Here is a 13,546-nt window from a genome sequence, read left to right on the forward strand (position 1 = left end):
TGCATGTAAAATGTTAAGAGTGGCTGAAAATCAACACTGCACATCACCCTGAACAAACCTCCCTCATGGTGAAACATAGTGGCGGCATCATTATGCAGTCGGGATGCGTTTCTGCAGCAGGGAAAAGGAAAGTGGTTAAGAATTGATGGACAGATGAGTGGAACTAAATACAGGGAATTCTAGAAGAAACCTTTGATGCACTGAAAATGACTTGAGCCTGGGGTGGAGGTTGACCCTCTAGCAGTACCACAAACCTAAACATACAGGCAGAGCAACAATGGAATCGTTCAGGAATAATGCAGTAGATGTTCTCTATTCGATCTGACTGACCCGACTTTTTTTGCACTGTTGAATTGGCAGTACTTTAAGTCTGTATATGTGCAAAGGTGGCAGACATACCTCTAAAGACAGGCAGTTGTGATTACGGTTAAATATGTTTCTAGTATTTACTCCCACTGAAGTATTGACTTGTGAGTAATAAATATGTATGCATGAAACATTTTTAGAGATGTATTTGCAAAAAAAAAAAAAATTAAAAACAATGTATAGTTTTACATTGTATGCACTGTGTGCATACAACAGTGTGCACACTGTTGTATGTCAGATAAAATCCCAATAAAATAAATTTAAGTTTGTGGCTTCAACTGTCAAAAATTTCAAAGGGTATCAATACTTTTACCTATAATTTTTCATGAAACTTCCTGGTTGCATGCTATAACTACACCATATATAATATAAGCACAGGAAATATATCAGTATGCCAAACGTTTGGATAAAATTTTATTGTACAAAAGGTCATAACAAGTTGTACTATCTTATCACGCAGCACAGGAGCATAGTTTAACTTCTTTGACCTGATTTATTAATAGATGCACTGTTAGCTGGAACATTGACTACTCCTCTTAAAATCTGATACATTTATACAGTTGAAAAGTATCAGGCAGAACATTTTGCCTTCCCCTACAGGCACATAAACTTCGGAAACTGATGAATCCTCAATGTTAAAGGTACAACTTTAACAAGACTACTCCTTTGCGCTCTTGTGCAGATGCAGTATTGACATTAATATGTAGACGCCCTATCAAACGCTGAATGGCATATCGATGTTGCCGCCACATTTGTGGAGTCAAGTCGGAGAGTCAAAATGCCTCGTATGCATGCCGCATGGAATTGTTCGAACCATTTAGCTGTCCAAACCAGATTCAGCGCAGATCTCATTCATTCATTTATTTTTTTAATGGCATTTACTTTAGTTTGCACATGGAATTATAAATATTAATTAAAATATATACAGTTAATAATATAACAACTCAGTTGATATATCCACAGTCGGAGAGGAACTGTCAAAATTAAGATTGTAAGAACAATCTTACGATACTGTTACCAACTTTATCCCTTATTCAGAAGTTAAACTAATGAATTAATGAATTATCTAGGTCAAACCCGCCTTTAAACAAAGAAGTCATCATCATTTTTATTTTATTAAATTGTTACAAACATTTTAGCTAGATTGTTGTTACTATGTGTTTGGCTAACTGTTGTTCACTGTATAGGTTTCCAAAAGATAGTACCTGGAGGAGATGCTGAGAAGTCGCTCTGAGGAGGGATGGGTTTCTGCCAGTTCGTCTTCAGCGCTCTGCAGTGAGCATTTCAAGCCTGAGGACTTTGACAGAACAGGTCAGACAGTGAGGATCAGAGATGGAGCTATTCCTTCTGTCTTGAGCTTCCCAGCTCACTTCCAAAAGGTATGTATGTCACTAGGGTGGAAAATAATCAATTCCTTCACACTCAGAAAAGAAAAAGTGGCATATTTTGATATTAATTCATGTGTTTTGTAATGTGATAAAATAATTTTTTATCCTTCTCTTTAGCCTGTTTCTACAAGAACAACTAAGACCTCAAAGAAGGCTAAAGAGGCTCTGTCAGTGGACTGCTCACAACCTGTACAAGACATTGATGAGTCCCTGCGTTTTAATGTTGTGAGTACCAGCAATGGACATTCCTGAAACAGTTCTGCACATTCCTTGTTAGTTAAAATCTGTTGTCAAACCTCGCCTCCTCTTACTCCATCACTTTTCTGACTATCCTTTGTATCTACTAGGACCACTCATATGCTCTGCCTTCATCATCTAATGATCTGATGGCCAGAGTCATTTATGGCTTGGATAGGGTGGAGAGTCTGGAGAGAGACAAAAGGAATGCAATGGCTAGAGAAAGGCAGGCAAAGGACAAAGTGTGCAGTGTTCTAGAGGAACTTAAAAGGAAGTCACTCAACAAGCTTGATTCATACTCAGGTAAAATGAAAATACCAATTTGTAGAAAATCTAAACCTAGTGGAATTATACTTTAGTCTCTTTGTTTAGACTTCTATGTTATTCCAAGTGTCCTTAAAAATGACCTTATGCTAACTAAATTTCATCTTCCCATACACCTCCTGTCAAAAAGCAGCCATCAGTACAGCAAAGACCAGAGGGAATTTGCCATCACTCTTCACTTACACGGCCCAAAAATGTCACTGTGTGTGTATTTGGTTTGGTATTTGTTTATGTTTAGTCAGGTGTTTTGCTGTTCTAAGTTCTTGAGACCTTGTTTCTGGTGTTTTATTTCCTAGGTTCTATTCTGTTGGCTGTGTTATTTATTGTATTATTAGATCTGTTATTTTCCTGTATTTTGGTCCCTTGGGTTTGTTTACTGTTTGTCTTGTCGGGCTCCTCATGTTCTTGTTATCCCTATCTGGTTCACCTGCCCCTCTGTCTTCCCGCACACCTGTTCCACACCTGTGTCTGTTTTCCCTGATTACCTGCCCTATTGTTTCATGTCCACCTTCATCTGTATCTAGGTTCGTCTTTGTCCTTTGTTCCACGCGGTGTCATTAGTCTATTTAGTCTGTCTGTTCTTGCTACATTGTGGTTATGCTGCGACCCAGAAACCAGGACTGATTATTCATGAACTTTGTTACCTGGATCTCCTGTTAAGCCTGCACCGGCATTTGTAAGTTGGCTCTCTTCATTAAAAGAGTGATTAACTCATCAACTGTCTCTGCTCGTCCTGCACCTCTGGTCCACCACTAAATTGAATTATGACAAAAAGCTTACACCTATTTAGGAGAGTCTATCAATATTAACCTCCCACATCCATATACACTACAAAAGTATTATCCATGTTTTTTGAACTCATGTTTTTTATACAAATTGTGCATTATTATTCCTTTATGACTGAACAAAGTGAACTGCAGTAACACTTACACGACATTCATTATTAACATTACCATGAATAAATAGCAGCAAAACAATTAATAGAGGAATTCCCCTCTCTAACTTGAATATTTTTTTGCTGTGTAATGTCCAATATTGCTTCCAGTGATTAGTGATCAGCCTTGAATATCCTGAACAGAGCATCCATATAAAATAACTGCTTTTTCTTTTTTGCCAAGGTGGATGAGTTCAGTGAATGCAAAGCCTGGCCTCAACATGACCATCTTGGACATGTTGAAACAACAAAAGAGCAAGATCCAGCTAGATATGAATATGTAAGTCTCATGTTGGATGCCATGGCCATTAAAAAAACAAATCCAATATAATCCCCAAACCCACAAAATGTCTGGATATGTTGATATGGCTTTTGTCTTCATGGTGGTTGGCCTCCAAGGCCATTGGAAGGCTCCAATTGCATACTTCCTGACCCAGTCCCTGTCCCCAGAGACACAGGAGGTACTCCTCGTGCATGCATTGGAGGAACTGCGTGAGCGTGGCATAACAGTGGTCTGTGTTACAATCGATGGGCATGCCTCCAATGTTAGCATGTGCAACAGAGTTGGATCCCAACTAAAGGGAAACCCTGCTGAACGCCTAAAAACATTTTTTGAGAATCCAGTGACTAGTGAGAGGGTATTTGTGATGAAGAATGCTTGTCACATGATGAAGTTGGCACAAAATATGCTACAAGCATACAGTCTAATTACTAGCACCACTGAACAGATCCACTGGAGGTACATTCTTCTAAATGATATGCAGACAAAAAAAGGACTGCACATGTCCAACAAGGTAACCATGGCCTAAAGTGCTCAGACGCAATGCCTAATTTGGGGTATAGAGCTTTTTCAGTTTCATGGAAAACTTATTTTAGTAGATTCACAGGATCCCAAATCCTCTCTTGTCTACCCCGAAGGTAACCAACAAGCATGTGAATTGTGATTCACAGAAGATGAAGGTGTTGCTGGCTGCACAGACCCTGTGTTGCTCAGTAGCCATAGCTGTACATGCTCTCGCAGTTTCAACACTGTGATGCAACCGCTGAATTCATTGAGGTAATAGTAACACTAGCAATATAAACATAATACTAACATATATAAAAACTAGGGCAGTTTTTGATTATTATAACAACAGGCACTGGCTTTTAGTTAATGCAGACTATTTGCTTGACAGGCTCCTCGATATCTTGAACAGCTGCAACCCTCATCCCAAAGGGTTCAAAGCCCCCTTTGGGTTTAATGAACTGGGCAGAAACAGTGCAATTCTTGCTAAAAGGCAGGGACTACCTGATGAGTTTGCTGATGACAAATGGCAAAGCCCTTCATCAGTCAAAGAGGTTTTAGGAAAGGTTTGAGCACGTTTCTGACATCACGTTCAAATGATGTCCTGTTCTAGGCTGATGTGATTCATCTCACTACACTTTCAAGTTTGAATTTTGACCAAATAGCTTTAATGATATTGAAAGAAAATTGTAGATGAAAATTGGTGCTACAGAAGATCTTTTGGCAACAACCAATAGACTTATCTAATATTAATCGCCCAGACCTATTCTGTTCTATTGTTCTGCATCATAAGTTCATATGATAAAGGCCCACTCTGTTTTCTGGTTCTGATTTCTTTTTAGTTTTCTGTTTTGTTTCTGTTGAACTTCAGAGCTTTCAGTTTTTGAAGCATCATCATGCTGTGCCTAACAATTGTGTTTTCTCTTTTTCTTTTGTTACACTATTGTTCCTTGTTGCTTTCACATCTGCTTTATCATCAGCATTGACCCCCTGATATTAATGATTCCTGAACAGCTTCAGAGTCACCTGTACATCTGCACCTATCGCTTTAGCCAAGATCACTCGCAGCTGCGGGTAGGGATTTAATTTTTAGTTTTTTCCCTTTTGGTTTGTTTGTATGCATCTGACCCTGTTTACCATGTTGCCATTACATCATCAGATAGATATTTATGTATTGCTTTATTTATTTATTTTATTTTATAGTTCTTTAAGTTACGTCTAACTAGGTGCTATGTGAAAGTGTTGAGTCTGTGTTTTTATGTTTTCTCAGGAGGCTGGAGCAATAACCCTTCAGCAGGCCAGTTCCATTTTCTGTCGTCTCATGGTGCAGTGTGGGGTGTCTTCAAGTTCATCAGGAAATGTGGCAACACATGTGCGAGCGTGTTTCTGTCGGCCCAAGAAATGTCATCTTCCCAAACAGCAGAAGAAACCGAAGAGCTGCCAACCCCTTTTGCAGACATTTCTGCCATTGTGCGTGACCACAGTTATCTGCCAACTCGCTTTGGTGGCCTTGTTGACAATGCTCCTGTCTGCATCTCGGGTTTTGTGTTTTGGCAAATTTTAAAGATGCTTTTGTACAATATGTGCCGTGGTAGCTTGGTCACTAATGCTGTACCTGCATCATTTTATCAGAGCAATCACTTAATCAAAAAACAAAGCGGGGCTGATGATTCCATCTGAGGGGACTTCAGGGGAGGGGAGATCAGTTGAGCGTTTCGCCAGTCTGTGTCCGGGCAAGCTGTCAAGTTGTCCTATGTCATTCAGTTTGTACGGGCTGATGGTGCTGAGGATGTGTTTGGTCTAGGTGAGCTCATTCAGGAAACATAGTGTTGGATTGATAACCACTACGCGCTGATGTCACTTGTTGGTTCTGTGTTCTATAAACTAAGACTGCACCACATGACCAAGCTGAAAACAATATAATTACCTAATGGTAACACAAGAAAAAATATGTGCAAAACCGTTCTTTTTAAGGTTTTTAGTGCTTTTTCATTTTTCAGAAAAATGTCTGTAGTGTACATAACCTGTGTGTGTGTGTTGTTTAAAAATATTTGTTGCCTCCAAATGGCAAAAAAAAAAAAAAATGAAAATGGGAAGATATTAATATAGAGTACACAGTTTTTTTTTCCACTACCTTACCTCTGCAGCTGATAAATCATGAATTACTAAAGTGTGGGATCAACAAAGTTATTGTTGGGAGAAGTTTTAATTTACTGTTTTTTGTATTAGGGCCAGGCTAAGATAATGTATTTTTAATTAAAAGAATAAAGTCGTAAGTCTATGAATAAAGTTGTAGACTAATATTACAAGAATAAAGTGGTAACATTACGAGAAGTAATGACAGCTCCTTTTCCACAAAACAAGAAATTTCTTCCAAGTCCCTGTGGTTCTTTCTTCGAAACAGAAGTCATATGAACAATTGTCAAAGTCCTGATACTGATAATAATTTATCAGTATCAGTATAATTGATGCTGATGTGCTAAAAGATTGTCATTTGTGAAACCAATACTAATGTATAACTTCACAAGATGCTCAACATTCCTCATTTTAACCCATGGAAAGCTATGCTTTTTTGTAATAGTTCTCATAAAACGTCTGACTTTATTCTAGTAATATTTTTGACTTTGTCATAATTAAAAAATGTAAGGATTATGGTTATTGATTAAATAATATTTAGGGCTGCATGGTGGTGCAGTTGGTAGCACTGTTGCCTTGCAGCATGAAGGTTGTGGGTTCAATTCCCAGCGGGGGTCTTTCTGCATGGAGTTTGCATGTTCTCCCTGTGCATGCATGGGTTCTCACTGGGTACTCTGGCTTCCCCCCACAGTCCAAAGACATGCCAGTTAGGTTAATTGGTCACTCTAAATTGCCCTTAGGTGTATGACTGAGTTTGTGTATGGTTGTATGTGCGATGGACTGGTGACCTGTCCAGGGTGTACCCTGCCTCTCGCCCATAGATTGCTGGAGATAGGCACCAGCTTCCCTGTGACCCACTATGGAATAAGTGGTAGAAAATGACTGACTGAATATTTATTAAAAATTGTGATTCAGAAAAATAATTTCTTAATTAAAAATCATTACTTACGAATAGAAATCAGAGATGTCCTCTGGTGTTGTAATTATGGGCTCAAAGCTCTTAATAATTACAATTACTCGTACTTGTCGCCTTCCGCTTATCCGGGACTGGGTCGCGGGGGCAGCAGACTCAGCAGAGACGCCCAGACGTCCCTCTCCCCAGACACCTCCTCCAGCTCCTCCGGGGGGAGCCCAAGGCGTTCCCAGGCCAGCCGAGAGACATAGTCCCTCCAGCGTGTCCTGGGCCGTCCCCTGGGCCTCCTCCCGGTAGGACGTGCCTGGAACACCTCCCGAGGAAGGCGTCCAGGAGGCAACCGGTATAGATGCCCGAGCCACCTCAACTGGCTCGTCTCGATGTGGAGGAGCAGCGGCTCTATTCCGAGCTCCTCATCCTACCTCTAAGGGAGTGTCTGGCCATCCTACGGAGGAAGCTCATTTCAGCCGCTATGATCCAAGATGGCGCCGCAGATGGTCGCCTCGGCGTGTTGGTGCGCATTGTTTTTATTTGTTTTTTGCTTTAAAACGGTCTTCTGTGATGGTACCCAGAGCTCTCTCACCAGAGAAGAACTCATGAACATCAGGGCTACGACACCAGAGGAGTTATTTCCCACTTTTCTGCCTACTGCTCTGGAATTTTTGGACATTCTGGTCAAAGGTGCGCTCACCTTTGTTCACGCGGTGAAACGCCAGAAGAGAGGGAAACGGGCTGGGGTGCTGGTACGTCTTCGCCAGCGTGGACTACGAACACCGTTACCTGGAATATTTCTCTCTAACGTGCGCTCACCTCCCAACAAAATTGAGGAACTACAACTGCTGTTGGGGAAAAACAGGGACTTTTATTCATCGGCAGTTTTGTGCTTCACGGAGACGTGGCTGTGTGGATTAATACCGGACTCTGCGCTGCAGCTGGCAGGATTCCAGCTCTACAGAGCAAACAGAGACACGGAACTCTCCGGCAAAGCGAAAGGTGGAGGAATCTGTTTTTACCTCAACAGTGGTTGGTGCAACGACGTGACAGTGATTCAGCAGCACTGTTCTCCAGACCTGGAATCCTTCATCATAAACTGTAAGCCTTTCTATTCCCCCCGTGAGTTCGCTTCGTTCATCCTGGTCGGTGTTTACATCCCCCCGCAAGCTAACGTGCAGGTCGCACAGCGCATGCTCGCCGACCAGATACTGAGTGTGGAGCGGACCAACCCGGATTCCTTAGTAATCTTCGTTGGTGACATTAACAAAGGTAATCTCACCCACGAACTCCCCAAATATAGACAGTTTATAAAATGTTCGACCAGAGAGGACAACATTCTGGATCACTGTTACAGCACCATCAGAGACGCTTATCACGCCGTCCCACGTGCTGCACTGGGCCAATCCGACCACATCATGGTCCACCTGATTCCTGCATACAGGCAGAAACTAAAGCTCTGCAAACCTGTTGTGAGGACGACAAGGAAGTGGAGCAGTGAGGCTGTGGAGAATCTCCAGGCGTGTTTAGGCTGTACAGACTGGAATGTGTTCAGGACTACTACCAACAGTCTGGACGAGTACACAGAGGCTGTGACTTCCTACATCAGCTTCTGTGAGGACAGCTCTGTACCATCATGCACCAGGGTGAGTTACAACAACGACAAACCCTGGTTCACAGCTAAACTCAGAAGGTTAAGACTGGATAAGGAAGAGGCCTTCAGGAGTGGGGACAAAGATATATACAGAGAGGCGAAGTACAAGTTTGGCAAGGCAGTGAAAGAGGCCAAACGACTGTACTCTGAGAAGCTCCAAAACCAGTTCTCAGCCGACTCTGCGTCTGTCTGGAAAGGGCACAAGCAAATCACCAACTACAAGCCGAAAGCCCCCCACTTCATCAACGACCGACGCCTCGCCAACGACCTGAACGAGTTCTACTGCCGCTTTGAAAGACAAAGGGACAGTCCTGCAACCATCCCCCATGACGCCCCCCAACAGCTGCAGCCACAATCCACCACCCCAACCTCAAGAGGGGCCTTGGCACCTCCAACCCCCACCCTGAAGTTCCCCCCCACCAGCCCCCTACCCACGCCGAGGACGGCTCTTTCCATCCAGGAGAGGGACGTCAACAAACTCTTCAGGAGACAGAACCCCCGGAAAGCTGCTGGTCCGGATTCTGTCTCACCAGCCAGCCTGAAGCACTGCGCTGATCAGCTGTCTCCAGTCTTCACAGACATTTTTAACACCTCACTGGAGACATGTCATGTGCCAGCCTGCTTCAAGTCCTCCACCATCATCCCTGTTCCCAAGAAGCCAAGGACCACAGGGCTTAATGACTTCAGACCCGTCGCCCTGACCTCTGTGGTGATGAGGTCCTTTGAGCGCCTTGTGCTCTCACACCTAAAAGACATCACCGACCCCCTCCTGGACCCCCTGCAGTTTGCCTACAGAGCCAACAGGTCTGTAGATGATGCAGTCAACCTAGCCCTTCACTTCATCCTCCGGCACCTGGACTCCACAGGAACCTACGCCATGTTCCTGTTTGTGGATTTCAGCTCTGCCTTCAACACCATCGTCCCAGCTCTGCTCCAGGAGAAGCTCTCCCAGCTGAGTGTGCCCGACTCCACTCCAGGTGGATCACTGACTTCCTGTCTGACAGGAAGCAGCGCGTGAGACTGGGGAAGCACGTCTCTGACTCCCTGACCATCAGCACCGGTTCCCCCCAAGGCTGTGTTCTCTCTCCTCTGCTCTTCTCCCTGTACACCAACAGCTGCACCTCCAGTCACCAGTCTGTCAAGTTTCTGAAGTTTGCGGACGACACCACCCTGATCGGACTCATCTCTGATGGTGACGAGTCCGCGTACAGATGGGAGGTGGACCATCTGTTGGACTGGTGCAGCCAGAACAACCTTGAGCTCAACGCTCTAAAGACAGTGGAGATGGTTGTGGACTTCAGGCAGAACCCAGCACCACCTGCCCCCATCACCCTCCGTGACTCCACAATTGACACTGTGGAATCTTTCCGCTTCCTGGGAACCATCATCTCCCAGGATCTCAAGTGGGAGCCAAACATCAGCTCCCTCATCAAGAAAGCCCAGCAGAGGATGTTCTTCCTGCGGCAGCTGAAGAAATTCAACCTGCCAAAGACTATGATGGTGCACTTCTACACAGCCATCATTGAGTCCATCCTCACCTCCTCCATCACCATCTGGTACGCCGCTGCTACAGCCAAGGATAAGGGCAGGCTGCAGCGTGTCATTCAGTCTGCTGAGAAGGTGATTGGCTGCAGTCTACTGTCGCTCCAGGAACTGTACACCTCCAGGACCCTGAAGCGGGCAGGGAAGATTCTTGCTGATCCCTCCCACGCCGGTCACAGACTCTTTGAGACTCTCCCCTCTGGCAGGAGGCTGCGGTCCATCCGGACCAAAACCTCACGCCACAGGAACAGTTTTTTCCCATCTGCCACCAGCCAGGTTAACAAAGCCCGGAAACCACAACTGACACTCTCCCCCCTCCCCACCCCCCCCCCCCCCCCCCCCCTTTTGTTTGCTGACAGGACACCTGTAACCAGTAACACTATGCGTTACATTAACGCTCAGCATGGACTCCTGCTTTACTTGCACTGCCATACTTGCACAATGATCACCTGCACTGTTGTACTGCTCTTGCATCTTATACTGCTCTACTTTTACTCTCACTCACTTAAAACTGTGCACATATATATATATTACATTGTAGATATGTTTATACTGTTTAATTTGTACTGTATTGCACCGACTACGCCAAAACAAATTCCTTGTATGTCCAAAAACATACTTGGCAATAAAGCTTTTCTGATTCTGATTCTGATCCGGGATCTTGTTCTTTCGGTCATGACCCAAAGTTTATGGCCATAGGTGAGGGTAGGAACGTAGACCGACTGGTAAACTGAGAGCTTTGCTTTTCTGCTCAGCTCTCTCTTCACCACAACGGACCGGCACAGTGCCCCCATTACTGCGGCAGCCGCACCGATCCGTCTGTCGATCTCCCGCTCCATTTTTCCCTCACTCGTGAACAAGACCCCGAGATACTTAAACTCCTCCATTTGAGGCAGGAACTCCCCTCCAACCTGAAGAGGACAAGCCACCCTTTTCCGGTCGAGTATGGCCTCGGATTTGGAGGAGCTGATCTTCATCCCAGCCGCTTCACACTCGGCTGCGAACCGCCCCAGCACATGCTGTAGGTCTTGGCTAGAGGGGGCCAGCAGGACCACGTCATCTGCAAAAAGAAGAGACGAAATCCACTGGTCCCCAAACCAGACCCCCTCCGGCCCTTGGCTGTGTCTAGAAATCCTGTCCATAAAAGTTATGAACAGGACTGGTGACAAAGGGCAGCATGCACCGGGAAGAGGTCCGACTTAGTGCCGGCAATGCGGACCAAACTTCTGCTCCGGTTGTACAGGGACCGGATGGCCCCTAATAAAAGGCCCCCGATTCCATACTCCTGGAGCACCCCCCACAGGGCATCACGAGGGACACAGTTGAATGCCTTCTCCAGGTCCACAAAACACATGTGAACCAGTTGGGCAAACTCCCATGAATCCTCAAGCACCCTGTAGAGGGTATAGAGCTGATCCAGTGTTCCATGGTGGGGACGAAAACCACACTGCTCCTCCTGAAGCCTGGGTTCGGTTATCGGCTGGACTCTCCTCTCCAATACCCTGTCGTAGGCCTTACCAGGAAGGCTGAGGAGTGTGATCCCCCTGTAGTTGGAACACACCCTCCGGGACCACCACCCCAGTCTGCCAGTCCAGAGGCACTGTCCCAGACCGCCACGCAATGTTGAAGAGTCGTGTCAACCATGACAGCCCAACAACATCCAGAGATTTGAGGTACTCAGGGCAGATCTCATCCACCCCCGAAGACTTGCCACCGCGGAGCTTTTTAACCACCTCGGTGACTTCAGCCTGGGTGAGGAAAGAGTCCAACCCCGAGACCCCAGCCTCTGTTTCCAAGACGGAATGCGTGATGGCAGAATTGAGGCGATCCTCGAAGTATTCCTTCCACCGCCTGATAATGTCCTCAGTCGAGGTCAGCAGCTCCCCACCCCCACTATAAACAGTGTTGGCGAAGCACTGCTTCCCCCTCCTGAGGCGCCGGACAGTTTGCCAGAATCGCTTCGAGGCCAACCGGTAGTCCTTCTCCATGGCCTCACTGAACTCCTCCCAGGCCCGGGTTTTTGCCTCGGCCACAGCCCGGGCCGCAGCACGCTTGGCCTCATGGTACCCGTCAGCCACCTCAGGAGTCGCAGCTACGGGCAGCAGCATCGACAATAGATGCGGAGAACATGGTTCACTCGGACTCTATGTCTCCAACATCCCCTGGGATCTGGTCAAAGCTCTCCCGGAGGTGGGAGTTGAATACATCCCTGGCCAAGGGCTCCACCAGGTGTTCCCAGCAGACCCTCACTGTGCGCTTGGGCCTGCCAAGTCTGTCTGGCTTTCTCCTCCTCCAGCGGATCCAACTCACCACCAGGTGATGATCAGTGGACAGCTCAGCCCCTCTCTTCACCCGAGTGTCCAAAACATGCGGCCGAAGGTCTGATGATACGACAACAAAGTAGATAATCGACCTCCTGCCTAGGGTGTCGTGGTGCCAAGCGCACTGATGTACACCCTTATGTTTAAACATGGTGTTCATTATGGACAATCTGTGACTAGCACAGAAGTCCAATAACAAAACACCACTCGGATTCAGATCGGGGAGGCCATTCCTCCTGATCACGCCTCTCCAGGTGTCACTGTCGTTTCCCACGTGGGCCACTCCAGAGTAGAAGAGAATCCAACCCCTCTCAAGGAGATGGGTTCCAGAGCCCACGCTGTGCGTGGAGGCGAGCCCGACTATTTCTAGTCGATATCTCTCAACCTCCCGCACAAGCTCAGGCTCCTTCCCCCCCAGCGAGGTGACATTCCACGTCCCTAGAGCCAGCCTAAGCATCCGGGGATCGGGCCGCTGAGGTCTCCACCTTCGTCCGCCACCTAATCCTCTTCGCACCGGTACCTCACGGTTCCCCCTGCAGGTGGTGGGCCCACTGGGGGATGGCCTCGCATCTCTTGTTCGGGCTTGGCCCGGCCGGGTCCCGTGAGGAGCAACCCGGCCACCAGGCGCTCTCCAACGAGTCCCGACCCCAGGCCTGGCTCCAGGGTGGGACACCGGCTCCGCTGTACTGGGCGACATCACGTGCCTCAATAATTACAATTAGTTATTTATCATTAATAATTGATAATTATTAACCAAAACCACTAAATGTCACTTTTAATTCAACCGCTTAACCAAATGTGGGGGAACTTCAACCTTATTTTGACAGATAAATCACTCCTGCAATAAAATAAACACAAACGCTTCTCTTAAATATATATGTGAAGATTTATTGAAGTCATATAGCCCTGATATACCACCATTGTGGTCAAAAACCTTCACCTAACTAACAAGCACT

The 13,546-nt window shown here is 45.9% G+C and overlaps 1 pseudogene; it reads left to right on the forward strand.

Annotated features, from left to right (window-relative positions):
- Positions 1–1,144: 1,144 nt before the first annotated feature.
- LOC124864137 overlaps positions 1,145–13,546 on the forward strand; it is a 30,319-nt pseudogene continuing 17,917 nt past the window's right edge.

Source organism: Girardinichthys multiradiatus, chromosome Y, assembly GCF_021462225.1.
Source record: "Girardinichthys multiradiatus isolate DD_20200921_A chromosome Y, DD_fGirMul_XY1, whole genome shotgun sequence".
Classification (NCBI taxonomy): Eukaryota; Metazoa; Chordata; class Actinopteri; order Cyprinodontiformes; family Goodeidae; genus Girardinichthys; species Girardinichthys multiradiatus.